Source organism: Rhincodon typus, chromosome 30 (assembly GCF_021869965.1).
Source record: "Rhincodon typus isolate 14 chromosome 30, sRhiTyp1.1, whole genome shotgun sequence".
Taxonomy (NCBI): Eukaryota; Metazoa; Chordata; class Chondrichthyes; order Orectolobiformes; family Rhincodontidae; genus Rhincodon; species Rhincodon typus.
In genome coordinates, this window is record NC_063361.1 from 29611556 (window position 1) to 29621396 (window position 9841).

A 9841-nucleotide genomic window follows, 5' to 3' on the forward strand; every position below is an offset into this window, starting at 1 on the left:
GTGGACCTGAAACATTAACTCTGTTTTTTCCTTCACAGATGCTGCCAGACCTGCTGAGCTTTTCCAGCAACTTTGTTTTTGCTACTGATTTACAGCATCCGTGGTTCTTTTGGTTTCTATCTGGAATTAGTAGATGATGGAAGACCAAAATCTATTAAGTTTGTCTTCTACCTCCTGGTAGGTGCATAGTATGATGATAATGGAATTATTGCCTGTTTGAAGCAATGAACCTTCATCAATTAGACTACAACAGAACCAGGCCTTGGACAGAATCTTCCATTCCACAGGAGAAGCTCAGTGGTGGGTATTGAAGTGTGTGTCCCTTCTACATAGGGGCGGCTCAGCTTTTATCGCAATTTCACAGTTGTCCAGATGTCCACTCCTTACGTGTCTATGCATGAGCAATGTGGGGAATCTAATGGCCAAGGTGAACTGGAGGGTGATACCTTAGTGCAATTGAACAGCAGTTCACTCACTGCAAGGACGAGCTTCACTTGGTCCCTGGCTTGCAGTTAAACATGCTGCCTGTTCCTCCCTTCCCTGGTTTACCTGCCTTCTTTCCCCAGACAGGCCTCCTCCCTTTCCATCACGGTCTAAGAATACAGGGTAGGCCATTTAGGACTGAGATGAGGAGAACGCTTCAGCCAGACAGTGCTGAGCCTGTGGAGATCTCTGCCATAGAAAGCATTTGAGGCAAAAATACCTTCAAGAAAAAGTTAGATACAATTTTTAGAGTTAAAGGGATCAAAAGGTTTGAGGAGAAAGCAGGAACAGGGGACTGAGTTGAATAATCAGTCATGATCATATTGAACGGTGGAGCAGGCTCAGAGGGCAAAATGGCCTACTCTTGCCCCTATTTTCTATGTTTCCATATTTCTTTCTCAATCAACCTATCTCTTGCTTTCCTTTACAAGACAGACTTCAACCCTGATCACCTTCGTTGACCCATGCCCATTACCGTCCAGCCTCTCTCCCTCCATCACGTTCTGTGCCCTGAGCTGACAGGCAGATTGTTGCCAAGTTTCTTACCCTATCACAGGCCTCGACACTGGCATCACGGTTTCCAGTTAGGAAACTAGCTACCTTTCTTGCCCGCTAGGGAGGCAGGTGATCAGGAAGGTGGCAAGTTGAAGCCTTTAAAATGGCCAGTGATTGACCGTTTGGTCACTTTAACTACTTGCAAGTACAGCAAGTCCCCATGGACCTTCTTGTCCAGCAGCTAATTGCCAAGATGGTGGAAAATAAATGATCTTCCCTCCACAGTAAATGTGCCCCATTGTCGCCACCTCTTTCACCATCTCCAGGGAAAGGAAAATTGCATCTGCAATGAGAACTCTTGCTTCGTCAGTGTAGTGATTGGAACCAGGTGGATTTTATTGACTATGGGATCCTTGATTGAGGTTGTTAACCTGGGCCAATCAGGGAGACCTGGCTGACAGATATAAAGAGGAGATTCAGCATCTCCTTAGTTCAGGGAGTGACTTTGAGCTGTCTGGGGTCTGATTTTTTTTTTTATAAAAAGTGGTGGAAGTCAGACATGAGGAAATTACATCATGTTTTTAAAGGTACTTTGACAGATGTGGCTTTTTTTTATTGGCCCATTGGGTCATTGTTATAATATGTGGACAACTAATTGATGAATGACTGGAGGGTGTGAGGCTGTGGTGCCTTGTGGGCTTACACATGATGGAAGGCTACTTGCAGCAGTAATTGAGGGTGGGAATGGAATGGTATCCCAGTGAGAATAGGCTGCATTCCTAGCCAGAATGGAGCAACTGTGTAATTCCCCAGGCAATCACAGCTGTAAGTGACTAGGATTGATTTGATGCAACAATTCAGCTTGCTGCATCTCAGACTTTTTTTATATACCATCTCTAAATAGATTTGCCTTTTTCTTTTCTTGATTTGTGGTAAAATGCAGATATTTAGCTGTAAGGCCTACAGGCTGCAAGTCCTGTCTGCCTCCAACTCACAGGCTGTCACAATAATAACAAGATTGTGGTCTACAGGACAGTAGGCGGAAGAGAGGAAATCACTGAGGGGTAAAGAAACACAGCTCTCTGTTGGCTGCTGGAGTTCCAGAAGCCTGTGCAGTGAGTTAAAGGTGCTCTGAAAATAAACTGCTGAACCTTCTCCTGCTTTCAATGATTGATAAGGTACAGGATAGACAGTGCAGCCCCTCAGAAACTTAATCCCTGCGTGGAGACCAAATGTTTAAAAATAGGTCAGGCCAACACACTTTTATTCTGAACAGTGAACACCTGCAGCTATGGATTTTCTCAGTGTACTGGCGAGACTGAACACTGGCATCAACTCTCGGGACTGACTGTTGTTTACATTCACACAACAAATTCAGACTGATTTCTGCACTAAAATAACAGCACTGACATATTATCTCAAATGTACCCCAGTGCAGGAAGAGGAGGCCATTTGGTCCAACATACTAGTGTTGGTTCTTTGAAGCCACTATCCAATTTCCCCATTCCCTTGCTTTTTCCTCACTGTCCTGTAAATTTTTCTTCTCCTCAACCAGCCATCCAATTCCTCTTCAGAAGTTACTTTTTGTGTCAGTGCCTGTCACCCTTTCAGGCAACACACACCTTTCATATCAATTCACTGTATTCTCAGGATCTACTTATGTTTCTTTTTGCATTTACCTTAAATTTATCTCCTCATAGAGATGCAATACTTGGCATCTTCTGTTCTGGGCTCTTCAGTGCATTACCCCTCTTCTGCTAACAGCATAACAGCAATCATGAGAAAGTAAAGACTGATCAGTCACTGGAATCCATTTAATCTGCCTCCTAACGCAGGGATTAGTTCTTGGGCCTCAGCTATTCTCAGTACAGATCGGAATTCTTCAGAAGCATCGACAAAATAAGTAGGATTATGCCATTTGGCTCTGTGCTTTCTCCACTATTCATTACAATCATGGCTGATCATCTAATCCAATAGTTTGTTCCTGCTTTTACCCCCCCGCTATTGTTTGATCCCTCCTGCCCCAAGTGTTGTGTCCAAATTGTGCTTGAAATTATACAATATTTTGGCCTCAATTGCTTTCTGGAGCAGATGGTATCCCCCAGCATTATAAGATGCTCACAGCAGTGAAGACTGCCAATTTTAATAACCATCACCTTCAAATGTTTCTCTCTAAGGCATACAACACCCTGACATGGAGAGATATCATCATTCTATCATCTTAGCTACACTACCGTCCCAGGACTCCTCATCTGACGGCACTGTCAGAGCCCCAGTTCATGAAGAATGCCCAACACTAACTTCTCAGGCGTAGTGGGATGGGTGATGAACATTGACTTTTCCCACTTCCTAAGAATGGACTGCTCTGTGTAAACAAAAAATCCATTGCTCAGCCCTATTTGGGCTGGTGGCTGAAAGAACACCTACACCCTCCTGAATCTCATAGCCCTAAGACAGTTCACAAGCTTTCTATCAACCAATTTTCCTACTGAGCCACATAGAGAGGTAAGAGGGTAGGTCAGACTCTAAAGAGAGGAGAGTGAGGTCGAGCACGGAGATTGGGTGTGCATGGCTGAGCTGTGGTTAAAAAGCTTTACTCATTGGATGTGAGCCTCACTGGCTGGGTCAGTATTCATTGCCTATTGCTAGTTGCCCTTGAGAAGGCTTGTAGAACGATGAAAATCAACAATGTGTGAGAGGTCAGAACGGAGGAGTGTAGAGATCTCAGTGAGGAGTGGACTTTGAGTAAATAACAGGATAGATATAAGCAAGGCCATAGAGGACACTCTACACAAGAATGAGAATTGTAAAATCGAGGCATTGTTCTCCTGGAGGCCAATGTAGGTTACCTGGTATGTCGAGTGAATGAGATTCAGTGCAGGCAATCTGAGTAACAGAGGTTTGAATGAGTTTGTTTATGGAGGATGGAAAATGGGAGGCTAACTATGGAAACGTTGGACTAGTTGAGGCTTGGGGCATCAAAAACATAGAGGAGGGATTTGCTGCCAGATGAACCGAGGCAAATGATTGCAGCTACTGCTCCTTCAGGAGAGAAGGGAGAAAGTCAGTGGGAGGGGAAGTGCAAGGAATCAGATCTTCCTTCAGAACCCCCACTAACTATCCTGCATTCAATGAAATGACCAAGAATCTGCCTTCTCCCAAATCCAAATTAAACTACCAGTAACCAGCAAACTCTCTACTCACAAATAATCACTAACATCCCCATGGCTGTTGTTCCCGATGTCAGCGTTGGTGTATTGGTCATAAAATAGGAATAGGCTAAATATTAATTCTCTTGTTCATGAAAGAAATCTGATATTCTATCCTCAAACAAAATACAACAGTTGATTTCAAGACCTTGATGACTCTAATGTGACTCAGTTCATTGATATGGTTGCGTTCTTTTTGACACTGATAAGTTGGACGATACAATTTAGCTTAGCAACACTATGGACAATTGTTTAGCTCTGAGTTTTCTCTTTAACAAAACCACATGTACACAGTATGCTATTTATACCACCTCTGTCTTTGAGTTCTTTGGATTCGTAACATACACTTGAGTGAGCGTTAGTGTACCTGCATCACATGATCTGCAGTGGTGATGTTTTATTGGTATTTAAGCTTCTAATCCTCAGACCACAAACTTCAGTGGGCAGATAAAATGAAGACAGTTTCTTTCAAAACTCTAAATACTATTGTTTTAAAATACTCATTTCTCTGTGAATAAAAATACAACATTCTTCTTTTTTTTGCTGATTTTCCTTCCTTGTCTTCAAAATGCTGCAATAGAAGCTGGTAATGTTTTCAATTTAATATTCCTATCTATACATGACTTTTTATCTTCCCCAAATTCTATTCTCTGGGATTTAGAAGGTTACCTGGGTGACAACTTTTTAATCAGTAAGGGAATGAAAAATTATGGGGCAAAGAATTCCTGAGATTTGTCACCCTCTGAGAGAAGAAATTCCTCCTCACCCGTGTCCTAACTGGTATTGTCTAGTGGTATTATTGCCAGACTGTTAATTCAGGGACCCAGGTAATGTTCAATAATGTTCAATAATTCAATAAAAATCTGGAATTAAGAATCTAATGATGACCAATGAGTCAATTGTTAGGAAACACCAAATATCCTTTAGGGACGGAAACTACCATCCTTACCTGGTCTGGCCTCCAGACCCACACAATGTGATTGATTCTCCGGGATGGGCATTAAATGCTGATCCAGCCAGCTATGCCCTCACCCTGTGAGTGAAAAATGAAGCCCTCTGGTTCTAGACTCTTCCACAAAGGGAAACAACAACTACCTTGCCAAGTCCCCAAGAATCTTTTGTTTCAATAAGGTCACCTCCCTATTTTTTTAAAACTCCAATAAGTACAGGCTCAACGTACACAACCTCTCATAAACAAAATCCTCCATAACCAGGACCAATCTTGTGAGCCTTCTCTGGACTGCCTCCGGTGCCAGTTTCCTTACTTAATGGGACCAAAACAGTTTACAGTATTACATGTGTGGTCTAAATAATACCTTTTATCAATTTGGCAAGACTTTCTTTATTTTTATATACCATTCCCTTTGAAATAGAAACATTCCTTTCACCTTCCCCATTACCTGTTGAATTTGGATGCTAACTTTTTGTGATTTATGCATGAGGGCTCCCAAATGCCTCTGTGCTGCAGATTGCTGCTGTTTTTCTCCATTTAAATAACATTCAGCTCTTCTACTCTTCCAGCCAAAGTGTATAACCTCACATGTTCCCACGTTATGTTCCATCTGCCAAGTTTTTACCCACACACTCAACCTGTCTACATCCCTATTGAGACTCTGTGCTGTCCCCACAACTTGCCTTCCCCCTTATTTTTGTGTCATCTGTAAACTTGGCTGTAGTACATTCACTTTCCTCATCCAAGTTATTAAAACATATATTGTAAGTAATTGTGCCCCCAGCACTGATCTTGTGGCACTCCTCTAGCTGTAGGTTGTCATCCTTAAAATGCTCTTCCCTCCACCCTTGCCCCAACTCTTTGCTTTGATGTTCTTTCCAAAGAACAGTGCTCAGAATTGAACACAATATTCCATCTAACCAGTGTTTTATGAAGGTTTAGCCAGCTTGTTTGCATTTTATGTTTCTATTAAGCATAAAATTATTAAACATACATTCTATTAAACATTAAGCAACCTTTTAAATTTATCCTGGAACTTTGAAACTTCTTAAAATGCTTAGATCATTCTAAGTCTCCCTGTTCCAGTTCAGGTTTGGAAATTGTGGTATTTAGTTTATACTGTTTCTCCCCACTCTTCTTCTGAAAATGAATCACTTAGCACTTCTCTATATTAAATACATTTCCGTATCATGTATCTGTCCATTTGCAATGTGTCTATATCATCCTTCTGAAGCTTGTTACGATCTTCTCATTGCTAATTACATTTCAAATTTCCTGTTGCCTTCAACCTTTGAAATTATACCCTGTATAAGCAACTCTGAGTAATTAATGCATGTGAAAATTAGCAGTAATGCCAGTGTGAAGATAGAAACCAGGAGAGATACAACATGAGTTGCTGGTTAAGATTTTGCATAAAATCAAAATGTACTCTAAACTGTCAAGAATGAGAAAGCCATGTAATTTGCCTCTTTTGTATCTAGGGTGGGTTAGGTGCCATCCAACCTTGTAGAACCTTTAGTGTTTATAATCATTAGCTTGCTGCACATATTGTCCAAATATTTATCGCCTCAGACTTACACCTTGAAGGACCTTCACAACATTTTTTATATAAAGCATCCCAATGAATACTCAGAGCTCTGTCTTCATCTACAAATATCCAAAATGTCTTTTTTTCAAACTGTTCACTTCTGACCTTCTTTTGTTCATTAATTAGCAGCAAATTCCTCTAATTTTTATTGACAGTAAATGCTTCGGTTGGGCGCTGTTTTTGAAATTGTCTGGGCCACGACCTGTCAATGCACTCTGAGTTTGTAACCTGTCACATGCTGAGATGTTTGAGAGTTTCGATGCTGTCACCATTCTATCTCCAGATCAGTCACTCCAGATGAAGTAGAATCATTATTTTTTTGTTGTTGCAAGCACGCTGCCCAGAGGCCGTGAAATGTCACTTCTGCATCACGTCAATTCTTAATCAATCTGTCTGGGCAGATGGTGGATAGAAGGCCTCTTGACACACACAGATTAGGACAGTCTTTGTTTAATAGGCATTACTTTCAGGGCACTTCATCAGCTACAATGGAACATAAAGTGTGTTTGTGGGTGTAATAGGAACATTACAGACAGGAGGAGGACATTCAGCCCCTCGAGCCTACTCTATCAACTCCATTTACCTGCCTTTGCTCCATCTCCTTTGGCACCTGACAAAACCTCATCTCCGTTACTCTTGAAAGTTCCAATTTTCTCAACAACCATGTTCTTTTAGGGGAGAGAAAACCTGATTTTTACTCAAAACAAAAAATGCCAGGGATCACACTGGATCAGGCAGCATCCATTGAGAGAAAACAAGCTAACGTTTCGAGTCTAGATGACTCTTCATCAGTTCTGATTGATGCTGCCTGACCCGCTGAAATCTCCAGCATTTTTTGTTTTCAGGATAGATTCCAGCATGTGTAGTAATTTGCTCCTCCCTGATTTTTACTACCTTATTTTTGTAATGAAAAGGTGCTCTTTGGTTTCACTCTTCAGTGTCCTAGCTCTACTTTAAACATTTTGCCTTTTTGCTTTTGACTTTTCCACTTAACAGAAGTAATTTCTCCACATCTACCCCACTGCATATCTCTGTCACCTCTTCAACACTTTGATCAGATCACATTCCGTCTTCAATATTCAAGGGAATACAAGTCAGGTTTGTGTTAACGTGCATGTGCTGGGGCAGGAGAAGAACGTTTCAAAATAAAGTGCGTTTTAAAGCTCAAAGTGCAGTGATTTTTCAATAACCAGGAACGAGGCTGGAAATAAGATATCAAATCCTGCCATGATGCTGGGCACTGAATGCAGTAACTGATATTGTTCTCCATGCTTGGATGAAGTTACTGAATCACATTCTCAAATTTCCAGCTCAATTGCTGTCAAAGCTGTAAAATCTGTACAATTTCTCAGACATGATCAGGACCTGTCAGATCTCATTCATTGGAGTGAGATTCATTCAGCTTGCTTTAAAATATGTGACCCACTTTGAGGATTTCCGCTCTTAAAGCGTACATCTCTACTGCGCTTGCAGCACTGGTATGAATGTGTTTACATGTCCACATGACATTCCTGCAGTCTGCTATATTTAATAGGAGCAATAAACTGTTAAATGTAAACAGGTTAACAGGTTTATTTAACAGTGGATGAAAGATCTTCATGCAAACATATTAACATTTTTATATTGTAGACCAAGATTTCATTCTGCATATTTTCAATTATTTGGCTATTTATCTTGATTTATTTGATTGGAAACCTCATTACTAAAATTTTGCTGATATTGAGCCTCTGAAAGGTAATTATTCTTCTATACAATATTGCATTAACTGTTTATACTACAATCACATCCTGGTACTCCAGGATGAGGATTGCGTCTTTTTTAAATTTGTTCATGGAAGGGTGGGCATTGCTGGTTGGTCCAGCATTTATTGTCCATTCCTATTTGCCCAGACAGCAGTTGAGTCAGCACATCGCTGTGGGTATGGAGTTATATGTCTGCCAGACTGCGTAAGGATGGCTGATTTCCTTCCTTAAAGGACATTAGTGAATCAGACACTAGTTGTATGATTGTCAATACGCCAGATTTCAATACCAGATATTTATAACACAGGTTTGGGAATAAAAGCAAAGCTGAAACCATTGTTCTTGATTCCATTTCCTTCATTCTACAGCTTTTTTTTTCTTGTTACGTCTGTGTACTGCTTGGAACCATGGCCAGGATCTCATTGACTATGAGATTCTTGATTGGGGTTGTTAACCTGGGCCAATCAGGGAGCCCTGGCTGACAGCCATAAACAGGAGATTCAGAAGGTCTCCTCAATCAAGGAACTGGCTTTGAGCTAGCTGGTCAGAGCCCATGTACTGTGCGCATGTAAATAAAAGGTGGCTTGGTGATGGGTATCTGTGCAGTTATTTCTTGGGTAACCAGCCTCTGTGCAGTTATTTGAATCTGCCTTTAGTTTCCTTTACTTTATTCATTAATGGGATAATCAGGGCATCACTGGCTAAGCGGCATTTATTGCCCATCCCTAATTGTCCAGAGTCAACCACATTGCCGTGGGTCTGGAGTCACATGTAGACCAGACCAGGTAAGGATGGCAGTTTCCCTCCCCCCACCCACCAAAGGACATTATTGAACCAAATGGGTTTTTCCAACAACTGACAATGGATTCATGGTCATCATTAGGTTCTTAATTCCAGATATTTTATTGAATTCAAATTCCACCATCTGCCGCGGCAGGATTCAAACCCAGGTTCCCAGAACATTTTCTGGGTCTCTGGATTAACAGTCCAGCGATAATACTACTAGGCCATTGCCTCTCCAAGAGAGGCACAAGGATTAAGCCATGGGCATCCCTCAGCTTGTAAGGTGAATGATTGGAGCTACTTTTATATTTTAGCCTGGTTACAATGGCTATTCTCCCATATTGAGCTTATGGACCTGCCTAAGCTTTGGGCCTTGCTACTTCATTCACACTTGCACAAACTATTTATCATTCATTCATCAGCGCTGGCACGATGATGGCATGTCAGCAGTTAGCTTACCTGATGATATAATTTCCCGTAACCAAACCATTGCTCCAATGGCTGTAAGAAGATTGGTGACAATCTGGAAGGTCTCTCACCCATTTTGCCTTGTTTGCTGCATAAGATTGTGATCCATGCATCAACATGT